The 25,413-nt window shown below is 37.4% G+C and overlaps 1 protein-coding gene across 1 annotated transcript in view; it reads left to right on the top strand.

Annotated features, from left to right (window-relative positions):
• Positions 1 to 25,413, top strand: part of EGFLAM (EGF like, fibronectin type III and laminin G domains) — a 1,039,379-nt gene that overhangs the window by 961,032 nt on the left and 52,934 nt on the right. The gene's annotated exons all lie outside the window — the stretch shown is intronic.

Genomic DNA, 25,413 nt, shown 5'->3' with positions numbered 1-25,413 from the left:
AGATGTGAGTGTGCCAATCATTGTAGTAACTGTAGTATCATTAAGCTGAATAACCTTCTACAGTTAAGACTAGCAATCAACAGAGTAGAATGTTTGGGCTATTGAGATGAAATAAAGCATTTCTCAGCTTTAACCGTGGCATTTTTGAAAGCTCATATGACATTAACTCTTCTTTCTGCTTTTATTCCTTTACATGCCACAGACAGCCATAGGGGTGAATGTGTGTGCATGTGTGTAGTATGAAAGAACAATCGCTGTAGGCTAGCCACCCAGCAGGCTGAAGATTGTTTCTAAATAATTGTCACTGTTGAAGTGGCACCCAACACCATGTGCAAAAATGCAAATAGCGGTTAAGGTTGGATGGATGCCGCCGACATAAAAATCTTGCATCATCTGCAGAATTTGCATTGTAATGATGGCCCAACATGCAGTCTCTCTGGCTGTCTGCTTACACTTGGATATTCCCAGATGGGATTCATGTACTTTCAGCAGCACTTCACTTCTTAGCTGAGACAGAATGATCTCAGTTAATCTCAGGATATACAGCATGGATTAATTAGTGGATGATGTTTGTTTCACATTCTCAGGTGTTCCGTCCATTCTATCTGCAGGTAACTGCTGTATTCTGTATCATATTTGTATTGTATTTGCTGGCAGTTTTCATATCCTGTGATGTCTTGGCTGTAACAGGTACTTGTGTCATGTCCATAAGGTTTCCAAGTGTTCTCTTCTTCTATCAAATCTTGCTTGCATTCACATAAATCTAAGATCTGTTTAATGATCAGGTAATATGCATCAGGTTCTCTGGTTCGTACTGCACTTCCACATTCTACTTTTAAACGCTGGCAGCATTCTTCATAAGCTGGTTGGGTCTTATGAAGTGAAATCAGAAAACTATTCTGAAAGGGTTTGCAAACAGTCTGAGCTTTCATATGGCAGGTAGCACATAGAATTAGGAGTATGTGCTGTTAAGCAACTGCTCTCTGTAGTGCAGGATTTGATTATGTCAGCCTCCATTTGCCTTTGTGATCCTAAGCAAGTCATTTAATCAATCATTACGCCCAGGTCATTTCCTGAAAAGTAGGCTTACTTGGTAAACAAATAAAATGAAAATAAAAACATGGTACTGTTACTGAAGGCCAGAAGAAAAGAAAAAGGCTGCCAAGATTGTATTCTCACTAGTGATTGGGAATTGTGTGCAATCACTAATGCATATCCCAAGATTATGAACATGCAGAAGACATGTAGGTGAAACCTTTGATGTCCTGAAGGGGTCATTTGCATATATCCCATGGGCCTCCACTACAGGAGGTTTAAGGTATCGCACAGTGAAAACTCTAGGTTGTCTGGGTTTTCCTTACAATTTTTACTGAACAATTTATCTGTGTGCCCTCTTTATCCTTTGGTTAGGATTTGCACTTAAAGATAAAAATTGCAGAAAGCGTTTTTCTCCCATCATGGAATCTCTGACATCCTTGCATTCAATATCAGTCCACTGTTTGCCAGCCAGAAATTTCATTCATTTCCACAGGACTCGGAATTTTAGCATGTGACTTCTCTGAAGTATCATCAGTCTTAAGCAAGGCAAAGAGTGTTATACACATTTTCAAACTATAATAAGAGGTGCATTGTCAGCTCAAGACAGGATTGTTGTCTAAACCTACTGCAGTATAGAAATGCTCCATTACAGCTAGCTGAGTTGTCATTAGCATAGTTGCTGATGGGGACAATAATGAAGATAAAGCTGCCTACCTCATTTCTGCTCCAGTCAGTGAAGATACCATATGTGAAATCAGCTGAACAAAGGAACAACAATCCTAATATGAAAGATTAGTTAACAAACACAAGTCCTGTCTATAGCCCAGGCAAACCAAGTTTGATCAGTAGTTTGGGTGTCTGTTGGAGCTTGTAAAAGGATGATGGGAATGCATAACCATGGTGAGGGGCGCACTGTGGCCATCCAATGCCACAATCTCTCAGAGGAGAAGCAGTGTCACAAGGACAATTCAAGGGGTGGTCATTCAGTCACCAAGTTGTAAATACAATAGTACTCTTTGTGAGTACATGGAAGTGTGAACATTATAAGGGGAGGGCACAGTGGCTCCTGTAGTGATATAGGCTGCTGATTCCCAGCCAGGGCAGGATTGGGGGCCGTACTAGGAAAATATCCTAGTGCTATGATGCCAGTGTTTGTGTGTGTGTGTGTGTGTGTGTGTGTGTGTGTGTGTGTGTGTGTGTGTGTATCCTGGTATTCGGCCATCTCAGACAAATACCACTAACTCTGTACAAAATCCATTTCATTTAGTTTACTTCAAATGAAATACATTCAAACAGAGTGTGTATATATCATACCTCTCAACTGTCCAAATTTTCACAGAATGTCCAGATTTTTGCCTTATATTTTTGGCTTGTTCCTCATAAAATGTTTGTTTTCTGGCAATGGCAAATCACTGAGGATTTGAAGTTAGAATATAATGAGAGACATTTGACTTTCAGACTTCATACCCTTCATAAAATTCATGCTAATGCAGAGTCTGTCATTATATTAACTTTCCAAGTATTTAAAAAATGTCCCTATTTTTGGGCCTTTGTCTCCCCATTATGTATGGCTTTGTCCAGATTTCTTGTTCTAAGAGATTGTGAGGTATGATATATATATATATATATATATATATATATATATATATATATATATATATATATATACACATATATATACACACACATATATATATATATACACACACACACACACACACACACACACACACACACACACACACACACACACACATAGATACATAACAAGACATAGATTTACATAGAGAGATTTACATAGAGAGACATACTTGCTGAACTGTTCTTCATATACATCAAACCTAGATTCATACCCCTCAACCTCTTAGTGCACAAAATCTGGACAAAGCCTAAAATAATAGGAGGACAAAAACCCAGAAATAGGGACAGATTTTAAATATTAGACTTATAAACATGGAAAGTGGTTAGAATCACATTTTTTACATTAACATGCATTTTTCTGGAGGAGCTCCACCACCACCACTACCACAATCATTCACAGCCCTGTACAACATTTTAAATATTGTGGTTTGCTCTTCTACTTGTTATCATCGATTGTTTTACAGTATTATTGAGGGTGCAATATTCTATCACAGAACCCATGCTTACTACCTTAAACAATATTTATTGCATGTCTGACTAGCCTTTTACTCCTTCAGGTAATTGGTTATACTCTATCTGCTGCTCTGTCAGCCACATTTATTTTGTTCTCCTCCTCACTGCAGGCTTCCCTGCACTCAGTTTGTTTGTTGTGAAACTGTACCTGTCTGTGGATAACTCAACTGTAGATTCATATTGTTTCATAGAACTTTACTCCTTCAAAACAGCTCTGCTGTAACTGCAGTCTGATGTACTAGGATAACCCTCGTGCTTACAAAGCATGTGTTAGACTACTGTTCTATTACATAAAAACTGTTCCACTAAAAACATAACATATAAAACTCCTGCAGGTGTAAGAGCTGTTTTCCATCTATGCTGCCTTCCCACCCCAAAATCACCAACCACCCTTCATGCCATCACATTTATAGAACCTGTTCTCCACCCAGAACTCCACCTACTTCCCACCCCTTACAGGTAAACAGATAAAATACAGACATACCCCGAACACACAGAAACACACACACACACACACACACACACACACACACACACACACACACACACACACACACACACACACACACACACACACACACACACACACACACACACACACACCTTCTAAGCCATCTGTCTGCATTTAAGCATATTAACTGCCCCCAGTGATCACAGCTCACTTCATCCAACCACTCAGCTATCTACTCCTACCCCTTCTATATTTTTTACCACAGTGTTTGAATGCCTCTCTCACTGATCTCTCTACAAACCTAGATAGCATGCTTCTATTAAATATTACTACATCCTTACCCTTCCTGTTTTATCACCTTACAACTTAACTTACAATACGCAATCGTACACATATTTCTCCCAGTATCCTCCTCTGACCATTCAAATCACCCGTCTTCACCACTAATCACTCACCCAATCTTTACTTCAAATTCAAATTACTAAACCCTCATACCTATCACACCAAGATAAAACTAACTCAAAATTAAACCAAAACAAGCTTATTAAATGTATTCACCTTTTCCTCTCTGTCTTACCACTCTACTGCAATATTCACCCCAATCCTGGCCCCTCCTCCCACCCTGCCCCCATAGCCTCCAAAACTCATCCTTGCCAAACCTGCATTCCTACTCAGCACACCACCCATCTCCTTCCAATACACAGACTGCACCATCAGAATTAAAGCCATCAAGACCCAACTCACCTACCTCAAACTCTCCCTAATAGCTTAAATTCATTTCCTTAAATACTCATAGCATCTATTGTAAAATCTCAGAACTCCATGCCTGGATATCCCACAGTAAACCAGATATTGTTTCCATAAGTGAAACATGACTAAAACCGTATATAATTGACAATGAAATATCACTCCATGCTTATAATATCATCAGGACTGATCGAACACAAAAAAAGAAGTGGAGTAACTTAACTATACCCAGACTATTTTGAAATCCTACCCTACAATAAACCTATTCCCAAATTCCTTAATCATCTCCCATCATAAACTAAATAACCAATAAAGCTTCTAAGAGCTGACCTGTGTCTGGCATACAAGGCTTCCTCTGACCCAGTACTGATGGGTTTACTGCACATCAGCAAGTCAAATGGCAGCAGAAGTACTCAGTCTGGGGATCTAAGTCTCTTCTGCAACATTAACAGAGTGGTTTGGAGTGACAGGAATATGTTGCAGAGGATACTGATACTCTAGAACTATCCACATAAAATAAAGTTTATCCCTGTCCATATTCAAGCACAAATTAGGGCTATGGGTGGGAAACTGAAAGTTTACACCAGGACTACCACCTGTACTACTAATAGATAGAGACAGTTACTAAATGCCTTATTCCATCCATGGGTCCCCTCAAATAATCTACTCTATGATCCCAGTTATTCTTATTAAGGGTAATATATAATTAATGACCATGGGGTGGGTAAAGCCAGGTCTCTAACCAAATGGGATACATTAATTGAGCACAATAAGGGGAAACTGACTAGTCTTAAAATGGTCTGCAAGGGCAGCTAGTCTAGTACTTACCTGTGAACCTATAAACAACTATGTTTTATAGTACTCTATATTCCCCCCAGGCGATAAGTCTATAACCCTGGAAAACATCCTAAACTGGATTGCACATACAATTTCTAATGAAAAGATAATCCTAGGTGATGTTAATTTCGACTAGCAGGTTATCTCCACAAAATACCCATTAATTATCCTCAACCAATTTGGTTATTTGGCTTAACTCAACTCATTTTCTCCCACACACATTATACCTGAGCCAAAACCTGTGACTCAGTTCTTGACTGGATACTGGTGTTTGATTCCACTAAATATGTTTCCAACCGTACCCTCTCTGATTTCCTCAGTGACCACCTCCCTATATATATATATAAAAACAGACTAGGTAGCCATCATGTTAACCAACATTTACTTAGAAATTCCTGTAAACTCACTAATTTTGACCCCAATACATTTAACAGAATCCTAAGCACCTTTAACTGGCCTATCCTGAAAAATATTTCTCTTGATGACGTTGTTCACAAATTTAGAAAACTTTTCCTTAAAACTCTAAATAGTCTAACTCCAACTCATACCTCTCAAGCTGGAATCATCAAAAATCTGGACAAAGGCCTATGAAAACTAGGTACAAATGGCCAAAAATGTGTGCCCTGATTAACAAGTAATTTGCATATATAGTTATGTAACCCTACCTACCAATGGAATTGTGGGATACCAACATTTAAACATAAACTGAAGAACAGATAAAATATTAAACGCAAACTATGACCTCTCCTATATAATATAATATTTTTAACCTGAAATTGATTGCATTTAATGTAATATTACAGCACATGAGCTGATAAGTGCTGTTGTGAGTGGAACTGAACTAGACAAAGGCTTCCTTCCCCAGACCAATATTAGCTAATAGCTGCATTTTTGTGATGTTTTGCTAACAGCTTTGTTTCCCCCAATTTAAGGTAAACATCACATGCAACATATATTTAACACCTTTCCTTTCATAAGTATAGTACTATAAAGCATTTATGAGTTATATGTGATGTTCCACTCTCTTTGGAAAAACAATTCCACAAAATAGTAAATAAAGCAACAACAAGAACAACAAAAAGCATTAAATAATTGCTAGATTGTCTCTGCAGGGATACACATTATCCTGCCTACACATCAGAACTTAAACTGCTATGTTCTTTTGTCCAGTCAATGCTATTTTATGGTGCCATCATGGATACAAGCTTTGCAACAAGTCAGTTAATAATGCTGGAGAAAGTATGCCATAAATCAGCATAGTTACCCTAGGTTCTGCACCTAGATCCCAAACACTGCAATCTAGATTTATTCCTTGGGTGGCCTTTATTTAAAAATAAACACAATTAGATATTGCTAAACAATGCCTTTACATTTCTCCAGCAGAAAGATTCATCATCAATCTCTAATTTAATTTAATGGTAAAATCCCACTAAATATCTCTGTTCAGGTAAAAAAATCAACTCATGAAGGCATCACAAAGCCATAGGTTATACAATGATACTCTGCTCACAAATGTCATGGGAAGTGCAATGAACAACTTACCCTCAGGAATAAAGGTCTTTATATAACCACTACACTGACAAGGTACGCTGCCACTGTTATGAACTGTTCTTACTCTCTCATCCTTTCCTTCTCTTCCTGTTGTAGTACACCACCTGCAGTTACATCATATTAGTTCTGTACAATTTACATCTGCCTTACTCTACACTGCAGCCCCCTCCCCACAAAGAGATACATATACTAAAGCAACTTACAAGCTGTACTCTGCTTATTTTCCTGACTCATTCTTTATATGACCAGCAATTCACTCAGTATATATTGCAATTGCTGTTATTAAGCCAACCGTATGCACAGTAAACTGCTAGATTATGTAACTGTATATATTAAACCAAACTTTGAACATCCCAGTCAACAAAACATAATGCGCAAGCACCAAAATGAAACATTTCCCCCAGACCCTTACTAATCCCTTCAGAAGTACATCTTCAAGTATGTCTTCTTCTTCTTCTTTTTCTTTTGGCTGTTCCCATTAGGGGTCGCCACAGCAGATCATCTGTTTCCATTTCTTCCTGTCCTCTGCATCTTGCTCTGTCACACCAACCACCTGCATGTCTTCAATCACTGCATCCATAAACCTTATCTTAGGCCTTCCTCTTTTCCTGTTACCTGGCAGCTCCACCCTTAGCATCATTTTCCCAATATACCCAGCATCCCTCCTCAGCACATGTCCAAACCAACGCAATCTCGCCTCTCTAGCTTTGTCTCCAAACCGTCCAACCTGGGTTGACCTTCTAATATTCTTATTCCTAATCCTATCTACTCTCGTTACACCCAGTGCAAATCTTAACATCTTTAACTATGCCACATCCAGCTCTGACTCCTGCCTTTTTGTCAATGCCACTGTCTCCAACCCATATAACATAGCTGGTCTCACTACCCTCTTGTAGACCTTCCCTTTCACTCTTACTGGTACTTGTCTGTCACAAATCACACCTGATACTCTTCTCCATCCACTCCATCCTGCCTGTACTCTCTTCTTCATCTCTCTTCCACACTTACCATTACTCTGAACTGCTGAGACCAAGTATTTAAACTCATCCACTTTTGCCAACTCTACTCCCTGCATCCTCACCATTCCTCTGTCCTCCCCCTCATTCACACACATATATTCTGTCTTAGTCCTGCTGACCTTCATTCCTCTTATATCTCTAGGGCATATCTCCATCTCTCCGGGGTCTCCTCCACCTGTTCCCTACTCTCACTACAGATCACAATGTCATCTGCAAACATCATAGTCCACGGGGACTCCTGTCTGATCTTGTCTGTTAATCTGTCCATCACCATTGCAAATAAGAAAGGGCTCAGAGCTGATCCTTGATGTGATCCCACCTCCAGCTTAAACGCATCCATCACTCCCACTGCAGACCTCACTGTTGTCACACTACCCTTGTATATATCCTGTACTACTCTTACAGACTTCTCTGACACTCCTGACTTCCTCATACCACAACTCCTTTCTAGACACCCTGTCATATGCTTTCTCTAAGTCTACAAAAACACAATGCAACTCCCTCTGACCTTCTCTGTACTTCTCCATCAACACTCTCAGAGCAAACATTGCATCTGTAGTGCTCTTTCCTGGCATGAAACCATACTGCTGATTACTAATCATCACCTCCCTTTTTAACTTCGCTTCTATTACTCTTTCCCATAATTTCATGCTGTGACTGATCAATATTATCCCTCTGTAGTTACTACAGCTCTGCACATCACCCTTATTCTTAAAAATTGGTACCAAAACAGTTTGTATCCACTCCCCAGGCATCCTCTGACTTTCCAAAGTACCAAAATGAAACATTCCCCCCAGCAATCCATTCCCTTCAGTAGTCTCATTGACTCATAAATTGTTACCAGGCTAATGAAAATAGGAGATGATAGGGTGAACTTCCTGAACACAAAACCAAACAAGGTTCACTCTGGGGACCAAATCAGAGTATGAGACCCTGGAACGTACACAGTGTCAAAAATAATCCAAAGAAACTTCTGAGCTTGGAAGGTTGATTTAATAACGCTTGTGACCAACAAAATGCGTTTTCGAATATCTTCGTCAGATACCAAACACAAAATCAATTACATGCTTCACAAGAACCACCCATCTTTTATACCATACATAAATTGAATGATTGAATCCTGTTAATTACCAATCAAATAATTTAACACAATCTGTAAAACATGCCCTGAATGAAAAATATATATCCATAGCTCTTCTAAATGTTCTGTACAATATATAAGGATATGTTGGTAGATGAATATAAACTAATTTATTTCATTTTAAAAAAACTATTTATTACAAACATTTTAAAAATAGATAATTTAAAAAATGGTATATAAAATGTATATATGCAAAAAGATTCAATAAAATTCTGTGAACTTGTAATCAAAAATACTGCCATCTAGTGGACAAAATAAAAATTAAAATTTACAATTTAGCAGCCCTTAATTTAAGAACTGGAGTTATTGAAAGCATTTCATTTAAGCCTGGCTCCTTAGTAGCTTCCAGGATAATTTGCCAAAATAACTCTCTGTATTCGAGTTTTGTTTCCCACATGCCACCCCTGATTTCTTTTGGAACAATTTCTAATACAAAAAATCGGAAAACTGATTCTTTGCAAACCTGGGAATGCCTAAACAGTGCATTATTCATTTTATTTTTCTTCATTTCATAATAGTGTTCATATATTCTCGATTTGAGTTTTCTTTCAGTTTTTCCCACATAAAACGAAAAACAGGAGTGGCATGTGGCAAGATAAACTACCCCTGTAGTGTTGCAATTGGCAAATTTAGAAGATGTTAAGGTTTTATTTCTACTCGGAATAAAAATGTTAACCCCAGTGTAAATGTATTGACATTGAGAACATGATCCACATTTGTATGTTCCTGTTCTGTGTGACTCACTATCACACCCCTTGCTGCCCCCAAATTCAAAGATGTTTTTTAGATTCATGTCTCTTCTGTATATAAAATTCAAAGGTTGATTTTTTATAAGTTCTAGGTCAGTAAAGTTTCTAAACTTCTCCCACTCTTTGGTAATAATGTTTTTTAATAATACTGTATCACCTGTATAGTCCATTATATATGCTTTAGAAAAATTCTTGGTTTCACTTGAGGGTGTGTTAGTATAAGGAAACTCTTGTCCCAATATGGGGGCAAATCTCTCCTTTCTACCCTCTATTACCACATTGTAAATTTCTTTTATTAAATAATTGGGGTATCCCCTATCCTTAAACATATTCATGACAAATTGACTGTCAGAATAAAAATCACTTTCATCAGAAGTCATCCTGCTTGTCCTAATGAGTTGTTCCTTGAGAATGTTCCTTTTCTGACTGAAGGGATGCCCACTTGAAAAATGCAGGTATGAATTTGAAAAGGTAGGTTTTCTGTAAACTTTAGAAACAAAATGATCATTGCTTTTTGTTAATAAAACATCTAAATAAATACATTCATCCATATTGATTGTATATGTAAAATCTAAAAAATTAGTAGTACTTTTGATATATTGTAAAAATTCATAAAATCTATCAATGGTATCTGTCCAAAAAATAACAATGTCATCCAAAAAGTGCTTGTATAACACCCAACAGTTTGCAAATTCACATTCATTGATAAATAAAATTTCCCACCACGATAAAATGATATTTGCATATGTGGGGGAACACTTAGCCCCCATAGCCACGCCTTTTTCTTGTCTGAAAAATTCACCCTGATAAAACATGAAATTATTTTTTAAAACTATTTCCATTAAAATAAGACATGTTTTAAAAATATCTGGCGTTATACATCTGTGGTGTATCATACTTTCCTCTAGCCACAATAATCCAACATCATGGGGTATAGATCCGAATAGATCAACAATATCCAAAGTAATAAAAATTATTTGGTTGCAAAACATTTGTTTTTTAACTTGTCTTAAAAAATCCCATGAATCTTTCAAGGTATTTACTCCACAATATGATAAATCTTTTAATTTTATGTCAATGAATTTTGCTAAAGGAGTGGTAATAGAACCTTCTGAGGCAACAATTAACCTTAAGGGTGGATCGTCCTGGTTTTATGTACCTTAGGGATACCAAATGGATGGAACTCTTGGATTCTGTGTGGTAAGAAAGTGGTAGGTATCCAAATCAATGGTACCCTCAAGTAATAAATCATTAAGGATCACATTAATCTTAGCTTTTGAAATGTTGACCTCATTAATGGAAGCTTCAGTGTAGTTATAAGTGTTGTACAGACTTTCCTTCATCCTTGATTCGTATGAAATGGCATCCATTAAAACTACACCTCCCCCTTTGTCAGGTTGCATAATTCTTAGGTTCTTGTTTCTCTTCAGACCGTCTAGTAAACTAAGTTGTTCTTTAGTTAAATTGGAAAAAACACGGTGGGAACTCACTGAATTCCTGATTTCACTTTCCATAGCTTTCTCAAAATTTCTTAACTGGGGGTGTAGTGGGGGGTTGAAAACACTTTTCTTTTTTAATTCTGTTTGAATGACACTATTAACATTCACCTTGCCATCAAATATTAAACTTAAATTTTGTTTCCTTAAAAACAATTTTAGGTCAACTATAGCCCTGGGTATGCTGACCTTTCTAATGGGAATAAACTTAAAACCTTTTATAAACAATTCAAAAAATTCTTTAGTAACTTCAACTGAACTATAATTGAAAATTTTGTATTGGTTGAGCTCAAAAATATGTCCATCTTGTTTAATTACATCCGCTCCCCCATTTAGTTCTTGTAGTTCCCCCTGTGTGAATACACAGGGTATTGGTAGCGTACCACTGTCCTGTTCATGTCGATCTGACCTCCTCAGAGGGGGAATATATTCTAAAGGGATGTCACTAGTACTATCAACTTCGTTAGGGTTGTTAAATTCACCATCATTCTCTACCCCAACATTGTCATTGTCTGAAATAACACCCTCGTCTTCCCTTCTGTAGGTGTTATATAATTTAGGTTTAGGATATGCTGTCCCTGTACTGTAAGCTTTAATATCCCTCTCAAGCTTGAGGGCTTTTCTTTTCATGTTGATAACACATTCTTTTTCTATATTAGTAAAAATACTGTTATACACAATTTTCTCTGATTGAACAGAAAATATTAGGTCACTAGTGATGTTAGAATTAACTTTGTTAATTTTAGTGATAAGATGGGATCTTATCCTGTCATTCTCAGCTATAATGGCTCGGACTATGTCCAGGCCACATCTATCAAAGATGTTGATAAGCTCTTTATGAAAAGTAGAACCCTCTTCCACCCTATTAGGGTATTTGACAATACGTAAACCTTTGGGGACTATTCCCCTGTCAATACATTTTTAAATAAACATTATCACAGCCTAACCTTTCGAATTTGTCTAAATAAAAATATAGTAAGTCCAGACTATCTTTGTAACAAGGATTTTCTGCTTTATTCTCTTCAGAATGCATGTCCGGTGAATGCATAACAAATTCTTTTTCTAGAAATGTTTTTAGATCAACTGCTGTAGTACATATGGGAAAGTCACCTTGTATGCGTGGTGGCAGCTCACGCTGTCCTTTTGGTTCATTGTGAAGCTGCGATCGTCCTTGTATAGGAACATCATTGGTATTAGATCCGGATCTTAATAATAAAGGGAATTCATCGAAATCGTCGATGCTGGGTGGCAAAACCGGTCGTCCTGCTGTCTCGGCGTTGTAACGTTCCTTTGAAACAGGAAGTGCTCTGTCCATTTGAACTCTAGAGGGAGGGACTTCCCTCAAAAGGTTTGATTGACAATTCGGTGAATGTGAAGGTTGTGTAGCTAACGCTACTATAGAAGAACAAACTGGAGTTAACAATTCTATCAGTTGGGAAAGCTGACCAATAACTTTCCTCAGTTCTCCTTTTTCATTGAGAACTGATTCGTTTTGGGTCTCTGCTCCTGGTACCTCCGCCATCTCCGAAACTTTACTGTAACCAAAATAGGAGATGATAGGGTGAACTTCCTGAACACAAAACCAAACAAGGTTCACTCTGGGGACCAAATCAGAGTATGAGACCCTGGAACGTACACAGTGTCAAAAATAATCCAAAGAAACTTCTGAGCTTGGAAGGTTGATTTAATAACGCTTGTGACCAACAAAATGCGTTTTCGAATATCTTCGTCAGATACCAAACACAAAATCAATTACATGCTTCACAAGAACCACCCATCTTTTATACCATACATAAATTGAATGATTGAATCCTGTTAATTACCAATCAAATAATTTAACACAATCTGTAAAACATGCCCTGAATGAAAAATATATGTCCATAGCTCTTCTAATTAACAGGATTCAATCATTCAATTTATGTATGGTATAAAAGATGGGTGGTTCTTGTGAAGCATGTAATTGATTTTGTGTTTGGTATCTGACGAAGATATTCGTTTGTTGGTCACAAGCTGCTATTAAATCAACCTTCCAAGCTCAGAAGTTTCTTTGATTATTTTGACACTGTGTACGTCCAGGGTCTCATACTCTGATTTGTCCCCAGAGTGAACCTTGTTTGGTTTTGTGTTCAGAAGTTCACCCTATCATCTCCTATTTTGGTTACAGTAAAGTTTCGGAGATGGCCAGGAGCAGAGACAACCTAATCAGTTCTCAATGAAAAGGAGAACTGAGGAAAGTTATTGGTCAGCTTTCCCAACTGATAGAATTGTTAACTCCAGTTTGTTCTTCTATAGTAGCGTTAGCTACACAACCTTCACATTCACCGAATTGTCAATCAAACCTTTGAGGGAAGTCCCTCCCTCTAGAGTTCAAATGGACAGAGCACTTCCTGTTTCAAAGGAACGCTACAACGCCGAGACAGCAGGACGTTTTTACCCAGCATCGACATTTAATTCCCTTATTATTAAGATCCGGATCTAATACCAATGATGTTCCTATACAAGGACAATCGCAGCTTCACAATGAACCAAAGGACAGCGTGGCGCCACCACGCAAGGTGACTTTCCCATATGTACTACAGCAGTTGATCTAAAACATTTCTAGAAAAGAATTTGTTATGCATTCACCGGACATGCATTCTGAAGAGAATAAAGCAGAAAATCCTTGTTACAAAGATAGTCTGACTTACTATATTTTTATTTAGACAAATTCGAAGGTTAGGCTGTGATAATGTTTATTTAAAAATGTATTGACAGGGAATAGTCCCCAAAGGTTTGGAAGAGGGTTCTACTTTTCATAAAGAGCTTATCAACATCTTTGATAGATGTGGCCTGGACATAGTCCGCCATTATAGCTGAGAATGACAGGATAAGATCCCATCTTATCACTAAAATTAACAAAGTTAATTCTAACATCACTAGTGACCTAATATTTTCTGTTCAATCAGAGAAAATTGTGTATAACAGTATTTTTACTAATATAGAAAAAGAATGTGTTATCAACATGAAAAGAAAAGCCCTCAAGCTTGAGAGGGATATTAAAGCTTACAGTACAGGGACAGCATATCTAAACCTAAATTATATAACACCTACAGAAGGGAAGACGAGGGTGTTATTTCAGACAATGACAATGTTGGGGTAGAGAATGATGGTGAATTTATTAACCCTAACGAAGTTGATAGTACTAGTGACATCCCTTTAGAATATATTCTCTGAGGAGGTCAGATCGAGAACAGGACAGTGGTATGCCAATACCCTGTGTATTCACACAGGGGAACTAAGAACTAAATGGGGTAATTAAACAAGATGGACATATTTTGAGCTCAACCAATACAAAATTTTCAATTATAGTACAGTTGAAGTTACTAAAGAATTTTTTGAATTGTTTATAAAAGGTTTTAAGTTTATTCCCATTAGAAAGGTCAGCATACCCAGGGCTATAGTTGACCTAAAATTGTTTTGAAACAAAATTTAAGTTTAATATTTGATGGCAAGGTGAATGTTAATAGTGTCATTCAAACAGAATTAATAAAGAAAAGTGTTTTCAACCCCCCACTACACCCCCAGTTAAGAAATTCTGAGAAAGCTATGGAAAGTGAAATCAGGAATTCAGTGAGTTCCGTGTTTTCCAATTTAACAAGAACAACTTAGTTTACTAGGCGGTCTGAAGAGAAACAAGAACCTAAGAATTATGCAACCTGACAAAGGGGAGGTGTAGTTTTAATGGATGCCATTTCATACTTAATCAAGGATGAAGGAAAGTCTGTACAACACTTATAACTACACTAAAGCTTCCATTAATGAGGTCAACATTTCAAAAGCTAAGATTAATGTGATCCTTAATGATTTATTACTTGAGGGTACCATTGATTTGGATACCTACCACTTTCTTACCACACAGAATCCAAGAGTTCCATCCGTATTTGTTATCCCCAAGGTACATAAAACCAGGACGATCCACCTTAAGGTTAATTGTTGCCTCAGAAGGTTCTATTACCACTTTAGCAAAATTCATTGACATAAAATTAAAAGATTTATCATATTGTGGAGTAAATACCTTGAAAGATAATTCAGGATTTTTAAGACAAGTTAAAAAACAAATGTTTTGCAACCAAATAATTTTTATTACTTTGGATATTGTTGATCTATTCGTATCTATACCCCATGATGTTGGATTATTGTGGCTAGAGGAAAGTATGATACACCACAGATGTATAACGCCAGATATTTTTAAAACATGTCTTATTTTAATGGAAATAGTTTTAAAAATAATTTCATGTTTTATCAGGGTGAATTTTTCAGACAAGAAAAGGCGTGGCTATGGGTGTTCCCCACATATGCAAATATCATTTTATCGTGGGAAAATTTTATTTATCAATGAATGAATTTGCAATTGCAAACTGTTGGGTGTTATACAAGCTTTTGGATGACATTGTTATTTTGGACAGATACCATTGATAGATTTTATGAATTTTTACAATATATCAAAAGTACTACTAATTTTTTAGATTTTACATATACAATCAATATGGATGAATGTATTTATTTAGATGTTTTATTAACAAAAAGCAATGATCATTTTGTTTCTAAAGTTTACAGAAAACCTACCTTTTCAAATTCATACCTGCATTTTTCAAGTGGGCATCCCTTCAGTCAGAAAAGGAACATTCTCAAGGGACAACTCATTAGGACAAGCAGGATGACTTCTGATGAAAGTGATTTTTATTCTGACAGTCAATTTGTCATGAATATGTTTAAGGATAGGGGATACCCCAATTATTTAATAAAAGAAATTTACAATGTGGTAATAGAGGGTAGAAAGGAGAGATTTGCCCCCATATTGGGACAAGAGTTTCTTATACTAACACACCCAAGTGAAACCAAGAATTTTTCTAAAGCATATATAATGGACTATACAGGTGATACAGTATTATTAAAAAACATTATTACCAAAGAGTGGGAGAAGTTTAGAAACTTTACTGACCTAGAACTTATAAAAATCAACCTTTGAATTTTATATACAGAAGAGACATGAATCTAAAAACATCTTTGAATTTGGGGGTAAGGTGTGATAGTGAGTCACACAGAACAGGAACATACAAATGTGGATCATGTTCTCAATGTCAATACATTTACACTGGGGTTAACATTTTTATTCGGTAGAAATAAAACTATAACATCTTCTAAATTTGCCAATTGCAACACTACAGGGTAGTTTATCTTGCCACATAAACTGAAAGAAAACTCAAATCGAGAATATATGAACACTATTATGAAATGAAGAAAAATAAAATGAATAATGCACTCTTTAGGCATTCCCAGGTTTGAAAGAATCAGTTTTCCGATTTTTGTATTAGAAATTGTTCCAAAAGAAATCAGGGTGGCATGTGGGAAACAAACTCGAATACAGAGAGTTATTTTGGCAAATTATCCTGGAGAGCCAGGCTTAAATGAAATGCTTTCAATAACTCCAGTTCTTAAATTAAGGGCTGCTAAATTGTAAATTTTAATTTTTATTTTGTCCACTAGATGGCAGTATTTTTGATTACAAGTTCACAGAATTTTATTGAATCTTTGCATATATACATTTTATATACCATTTTTAAATTATCTATTTTAAAATGTTTGTAATAAATAGTTTTTAAAAATGAAATAAATTAGTTTATATTCATCTACCAACATATCCTTATATATTGTACAGAACATTTAGAAGAGCTATGGACATATATTTTTCATTCAGGGCATGTTTTACAGATTGTGTTAAATTATTTGATTGGTAATTAACAGGATTCAATCATTCAATTTATGTATGGTATAAAAGATGGGTGGTTCTTGTGAAGCATGTAATTGATTTTGTGTTTGGTATCTGACGAAGATATTCGAAAACGCATTTTGTTGGTCACAAGCATTATTAAATCAACCTTCCAAGCTCAGAAGTTTCTTTGGATTATTTTTGACACTGTGTACGTTCCAGGGTCTCATACTCTGATTTGGTCCCCAGAGTGAACCTTGTTTGGTTTTGTACCAGGCTAATGACCCAAAGGGCCTTTCTTAGCCTATCCAAGTTTACCCGAAATAATAATGATGTCCTGTATCCAAACAGAACATTGAGGACCAGGCATTTACAAGCTACCTCTGTCCCTAAAAAGAGAATCAGCTCGATTTGAACCCTGGCTCACCTGTGCTCTGACCAGGATCTCACTGCTCTTGCACCCAGTACCACAGTGTAAGGCAGCATGTGTTACAAGAAATAAATACAATTTCCACACTCAAGGTAGGCTGTCATTTTCCAGCCTTTCTCTAAATATGGATTGTATAAGACATCTAAAATAGTTTATTACAACTATAGTAGTAGAACATATATTAGATAAAAAGGGCACAGATCTTTTCATGAAGTTGCCACAGCTATTTTCCCCATTTTATAATGCACATGTTAAATACTGCTTAAATCTTGGATTAAAGATTTCTTCAATAATATGGCTTTCTGCACAATTTTATCCATTAACCCAAACATAAGCATCCATTGTACAGCTTTAAGAATTTTAAAAACTTTTGAAATTGGTTAAGAATGAAAAAAGCACACAAAGACTACAAGGTACATTCCATCCTTTACCAACACCAGTACCATTCTTGCTGTAAGGATTCATCTAAATTAAAATATACTTCATATAAAATCAGTTTATTTGCTACTAGAAAAGCTTTCTTGAGTGTAGTAAATCTCTCAAGGTGTGAACTATATAATTATGCGCAAAGATAAAAGGGCATTCTGTTTGCAGCACTTTGACATAAAAAGTGTGTGCGAGAATCCTGTTAACTAACAAGATATACAATCTTATTCCACACTTGTATTCTTAAAACTGGCAGACTAGCATACCTCTCATGGGAAGACAAAAATCATCAGTGAGCTCCACAACCCAATGTTCATGTTCTAAACTTAGAACCCACAGGAAACCAGCTGCTTGCACTAATCAACAAAGGTGCTGGATGTTGTACAAGTCCTTCATGGTCAGGATGTGTGCTCACATCCAGAAAACACTACGTCACACAGCTAAAATATTACAATGTGTTACATATACACTTCTGAGGGTCCTGTTGTAAGGGGAAAGACAAAAGAGAAGTTGAGTTGGCCTGTCTGGCTCTCTCAATGACAGGAAGAGGAGGAAGATTCCAACTTCTGTAAAGCCCAGGGGGGATTCTGGTGATGGCTATATCCAAGTAATGGTAGACAACAGCTCACCAGCTCATGAAGAATGTTAAAACCCACAACTCCATGAATGCTTCTATAATGCATCTAATCCTTGGGGTGCCTTAACTTGGTGTGGCACACAATAACATACAATACAACCAAGGGTCCCAGACTGAAGAAGGAATCAATGACAGCATGTAGACCCTGTCCACCAGAGGCTGCACGTGCCATTCCACGTGTATGAGGTTATGCAGAGCATGTAGACCCTGTCCACCAGTGGCTGCATGTGCCATTCTACGTGTAGGAGGTTATACAGAGCATGTAGACCCTGTCCACCAGTGGCTGCATGTAACATTCTACATGTATGAGGTTATACAGAGCATGTAGACCCTGTCCACCAGTGGCTGCATGTGCCATTCTACGTGTAGGAGGTTATACAGAGCATGTATACCCTGTCCACCAGAGGCTGCATGTACCATTCTACGTGTATGAGGTTATACAGAGCATGTAGACCATGTCCACCAGAGGCTGCACGTGCCATTCTACATTTGAATTTATACAGAGCATGCAGACCCTGTCCACCAGTGGCTGCATGTGCCATTCTATGTGTATGAGGTTATATAGAGCATGTAGACCCTGTCCACCAGAGGCTGCACGTGCCATTCTACGTTTGAATTTATACAGAGCATGCAGACCCTGTCCACCAGTGGCTGCATGTGCCATTCTATGTGTATGAGGTTATATAGAGCATGTAGACCCTGTCCACCAGAGGCTGCATGTGCCATTCCACGTGTAGGAGGTTATACAGAGCATGTAGACCCTGTCCACCAGAGGCTGCACATGCTATTCCACGTGTAGGAGGTTATACAGAGCATGTAGACCCTGTCCACCAGTGGCTGCACGTGCCATTCTATGTGTATGAGGTTATACAGAGCATGTAGACCCTGTCCACCAGAGGCTGCACGTGCCATTCTACGTTTGAATTTATACAGAGCATGCAGACCCTGTCCACCAGTGGCTGCATGTGCCATTCTATGTGTATGAGGTTATATAGAGCATGTAGACCCTGTCCACCAGTGACTGCACTTGCCATTCTACGTATATGAGGTTATAAAGGAAATCCTTGCTAAATTTCAGTTCAGAAAATGTTCACAGATCACTAAGTGAAAGCTCAGAAATGTGAAGAATTGTTATCTTAGCACAGGACTAACAAAACACCATTCAATAAAATATCTTAACCTAACATTTCACAACTAATATGTTTTGCTTTAAGCATTAACAAATGTGAGAGAGTTTTTCTACCTGATATAAATAAATCAGACTAGACTTGCTGGTGTTCCTGGAAGAGGTCTTCCAATCCCAATGTCAGCAATTCTCCAATGTCCTTTTTTATTGCTTCCCGCAGTTTACTGAAAGTTTCTTCTAGCTTTGAAGAATCAATGGGATCGGAAGTATATGCTTACTGATAGCATGGTTTCAGTAAATTCTGAATTTAAGGTCACCTGCAGATGGTTCACCTTCTTAGCTGCCAGAACAACAAGTATTATTTTGCCTTCTTTGGTTAGCACCCAGAGAGAAGAACAGATAAACTCTCTGTCTTCCACTTTTTCAATGCTAGAAGAATTTTTTTTTCTAAATGATGACAATGGAGAGGAAACCTCAAAAGCAACAATTCTATCACTTGGATTTATTATGTGGAATTTCTGTATGAACAGATGGGATCGACTGCATTATGCAATGAATTCCTCATGGAGAACCATACAGTCTCAAGAAGACTGAGATGCTGCAATCTGGACACACTGTACTGATTGAATTGCCCCATCCCAGCACCAAGCACCTAGGCTCCGCATGCATACCTGCTGGCTTCAGGACCACTAGTGGTACATAATCAGTCTTGTAAACAGAGGCAGATCCTAAAGAAGGTATCCAAAGCCTGTTTACATGTCAGGTAAAACATATCTATTACCAATGACTACTAGACCCGACAGTCTTCCATGTGCTGCCACTGACTGAGATATGGCCACCTCCCCTCGATCAACAGGAGCCTTGTACTGTTTTGTGTCAGTTTGAAGGCATGCACCAACTGCACCACCAGGTTCTCTAGGCCTGAAAAGAAATTTAAATAAGCCATCTGAACTGATAAACCAGTAAAAGCTTAGAAGTAAGCCAAATACTGCCAATATCCATCATGTCCAGTTACTGGACAGGATTCCTGGAAATCCCTTTAATCTTTGTTGCAGCCACATTCTTCAGGTGATCCTCTTTTACTTCAGAGTTTTTTTTCACTCTCAAACATTTCTACACAGATTGTCTTCTCATGTTACCCTAGAATTCCTGCAAGTGCTTTCCAGGTTTTCTTTTCTTAAATGTGTCCCCTGTCACCACTTAACAGTATTATCAAGCTTCAGGCAACTATCAGGAGTTCCATAATCGCTTTCCACATTTCCCGTACCTTTTTATTTGCCTGCCCCATCCAACCCTGTTGCTCTTGTCTTCTATGAACACCATCTCTGAACTCTCATCTCTTAATTTCTCAGTGAAGTGCATTTCCGGTTCGTGCCCCAGTACTTCGTTCAGGTTTAATGAAGGTACAGTAACATGTGTCAGCCACCCCTGGCTTTTTTAAGACTGAGAATATTTCCATTCTTTCTCACTTCACCAAGGGTTATTAACTGACAGTTCTGAACCCTCAGTATTAACCTATGTCACCACTTTCTTTTCAACCATATCTGTATCGGTTCTGTCGTACAATGTACAAATACTGTTATAAGCCTTTAACACTTGATTTAAATAAACTTGGTGAAAGCTCCCTCTTCCTGTAATTTCAGTAGTTTCAATGCACAAGCAAGCACCAAAAGTAAACATTTTCTGCAAGACCCCCACTAATCCCTTCAGCAATATTTCTCCAAATATGTACAAGCAAGGACCAAAATGAAACATTTCCCCCACCGTACCAATCCCTTCAGCAAGTCAAGGGCCAGCATTCCTAATCATAGACTGTGACTTTGCATTTTTGTTAGTAATCCGTGAAGAGTGACTGAAGAGCAGTGTGTGGTTAAACAAACCATGAACATTCAGGACAACAACGGAAATGTGCAGGCTTTTTTATAAAAACAGTCTCACCCCCCTCCCTCTCCCTATTGCAAAAGTGTGACTATAGTTAACTACACACTCACCTAGCTAGAAGCAGACCAGTGCTATGTTATTGCATTTACAAAGCACAGACTCGGACTTAGTTTCAGTTCAGGTCCCAATGAAAATGCGGAGGCTAAGGAGAAAAAAATAAGGAACTACACAGTCAGTACAACACACTCACACACCTGACCTAGCTAGAAGCTAAAAGCATTGTCGTTTTCTTTTTTTCTTTCTTTTACGTGGATGAGCCGGGTAAGAATGTTTCATAAATGTTCTCATGACCAGTCAGATGACTGCTGCTGCTACACTAGTAATGAACAAGTTGCCTTGCTCAATTCAGTTGCTCTAATTAATTTAAAACAATAAAGTACAGTGTCAACTGCTCTTAGTCTTCCAGTTGACTCTCTGATGCTGTAACCACGTTGCCATATGAAAAAAACATAAACAGTACACACACCCTGGAACCCTCAGCCGAATTCCAATAGGCTGGCAGTCTCCTCATGAAGCTGACATCATCATGCATACCTTTGCATGTGATGACATCAGCAAAATTCGCAAAATAAAAATCGAAAAAACCCTAGGAAATTCAGGAATTAAAGGGATCACTCATGAATTTGTGGCACCCCATTATTTTGACCTCAAAACTGGTAAATACCAAGGAACTCTGTACTTTTGAGAGGTATGCTCTAACTAGATGAAAGAGAGTAAAGAATAACCATACTCCTTGGTTATCCACTCAAACAAGGTACATAATGCATGAAAGAGATATGGCTTGGAAGGAATGGTTAAAACATAGATTTCCCCAAAACACTAGAACACTTTAAAGAATTACTTAACCGTGCTAAGAGACAGATTAATGCAGACAAGAAAATCTACTAAATCAGTCTTCCATCCCTAAATAAATTTTGGCCTTCTATTAATAATATACTCCACCTTGAAACAACCACCAATCCTAATCCTGCCCAAATAACACTCCCTCCAAAATAGCTGCTACATGTAACACACATTTTATAGAAAAAATTAAGCCCTTACTAAACATCTTCCTCCCAACAATCCTGACATGCTCTTTCTTCAGAAAGCAAACATCCCCTATTTCACTCTAAAACACATCCCTACCTCCTACATCAAATTGCTACTTCTTAAACTGAAAACCCAGTTCTCCTTCAGCAGATGATCTTCAAACTAAATAACTCAAGCTGGCTGCCAGTTCCTTAGACTATCCTGTATCTGTTCTAATTAATAGATCAATCAAAAATCAAACATCCCTTCTGTATGGAAAAAAATTCTTCAATAACCCCTTTCAGAAAGGAGGAACCTCATATGATATAACCAATTTCAGATCTATCACTATACTTTCCCCTTTGTGAAAACTTCTGGAAAAGTGCATTCACAAGCAACTTCTTCAATACTTCTTCAGGAAAAGCTCCTGACCTCCACACAGCATGGTGTTAGACCCACCCACAGCAATACCATGGCATTATTAAGTTTTACAATTACTATTACCAAAACCAGATACAAAGGCACGCTTGTTTCCTTTGTATTCCTTGACCTCTCTAACGCTTTTGATCTAGTCTCTCTCTCTCTCTCTACTCTGCTAACTGCCTTCCCTTGGCCTATCACAAACCACACTACTACAGTTTAAAAACTACTTATCCAATAGATGCCAGTCTATTAATGGCTCTCTACATTTTCTCCATGCCTTCCTGACAATCCTGGTGTGACTCAGGGCTCCATTCTTGGCCTTCTGCTCTTCATTGGGTTCACTGACAATCTCCATAAACCCACTCAACAAGCTTCATACATACAATATTCAGATGACTACCCTAGTATGCATTTCAGACAACTTAATACATACAGAATTACTCAAGGAACCTTTAACTTTGTTGAAAGATGGCCTGTAAGTAAATACCCCCCCCAAAAAAACTAAATTACTTCACTTTTTTTCCAAAATCCCATTTCCATAAAAAAAAAACTTCAAAACTTCTTACTTTAAATAACACCGTATTTGAACTTATCCCACATACAAAACTACTCTTAAATTCAGTCTGCATATCCACAACAGGATCAGAAAAAAACTATCAAAAACTGGGTACCTTACATAGAGTAAGGAAATATCTTACAAACTCTGCCAAGTTAACACTAGGTAACACTTTCCCCGTACCCTCTCTGCTATATGGAGCCAATATAATGATCAACATAAAAGCCTCACTTAGTTCTAAACTTGACAAATGCTACAATAAAGTTGCCAGATTTGCTTGCAACAAACTTTACTGGACCCACCACTGTTTAGCATTAAAAACACTTAAATGGCTCGGACCCCCTCACCACCTATCTTACACTCAGCTCATCTTAATCCACAAAATCATCAGTACCCTATCCAACTTCCCAGCAATTAGCCTCTGACTCCAATACTATTTTATAAATCATCGCTTTTAGTCAAATGATAAACAAGCACCTACCATCTACAAACCACAAAGGGCTGCTGTGGTCAGTCTCTTTTCTAATAGTGTAACAAGAACTTAGAACAAAATTTCTATATCAATCACATCTATATCACACCTTCAACTTTTCACTTCATTACTAAAAGTATTCCTCTCCATCTCCTGGCTTTGTCCCTGTCCCTTCTGTGGGATATAGCTATCCTAACACCCTCCATTTCCTTTCTTATAGCTCCCTTTAAAGCAATAAATCACTAAACCTGCTTATCCCCTTCTAATACCTCCCTTTATTGTACTTCATAAACAACTATACCTACTTCTAATTAGCACAGCCAAATTACTATTGCATCTTTGTGTCTTTATTAACACTTAATATCGCTATTGCTTATCCCTCTAATACCTTAATATTGTGTTTCTTAAAATACTCCAACCTATTCATGCACCACTCTCCTATCTGTAAAATACCACTACATTGTCTATATATTAATGTTTGTGAATATCAATACAAATTTTATTATACTGACTATTATACTATGTATTAACTGAAACTGCATTATAAAATTTGTTATTGTAAATATTGATTGCATTAAACATGATTCCAAGGAGCTTTTCTTCCAAGGCCTCTGCAGAAGAAGGACACCTGTGCTCATTCAGACTTTCCTAGCAAAAAATGTCAATCAATCTATTAATAAATAAATAACTGCACTAATAAATTCACTAACATGAGGCATAAATATAGTAGAAAAATCTGCTGCATACCAAACGGTGGAGTTACAAAACAAAACAAATTATAAAACTAAATGAAAAGTGTACAGAAAGCCTTCAAAGCCTACCCAGCCCAACACAATAAAGTTAACATATATAATCTAAAGAAGTTCAATAAAACAATCAATTGACGCAGAACTTCATTCAGGTTAAAACTTGCCATTATTACAGGTAACAATAAGAAGACCTTCTCCAGCCACTTCTGTAAAAGACGAAAGGTGAGAATCAAGAATGCAATGTACCATAAAAATGTTATCTGCATATCAGAACCAAAAGATACAGATAACTCACCAGTCTACATATTTGGAGCAAATTGCAGACCGCGGTGGAGAAACCCCATTTACTCTTTTACTCTGAAACAAAACTTGAACATTCACAAATTAGCAGAAACAGCATTTTTGCAGGGGTACAAGTCCCTGTGCACACACCCCATGCTAATTTTATATATTAATCCTGAGATCACACTACAGTGGAGAAAAGGGCACATTCACAGATCCCCACTATACCAGAATCTCAGTACAATGTTTGATTTTTTAAAAAGTTTATCACATAAAATAGATCCAATAAGTCATGCCAAAACTGTTGCATCCCAAGTACAGAACTTTACATTTGTCTACAGTGAACCTCAGCTATCACCTTTCAATCCACATGATCATCTTTTCCAGATCCCTGCTTTGATTCTGTCCCTCACCCTCAATTGCTACACTAA

This window comes from Protopterus annectens, chromosome 1.part0, assembly GCF_019279795.1.
Source record: "Protopterus annectens isolate FY-2018-M chromosome 1.part0, PAN1.0, whole genome shotgun sequence".
Lineage (NCBI taxonomy): Eukaryota > Metazoa > Chordata > Ceratodontiformes > Protopteridae > Protopterus > Protopterus annectens.
This window is presented reverse-complemented; position numbering and strand designations above follow the sequence as displayed.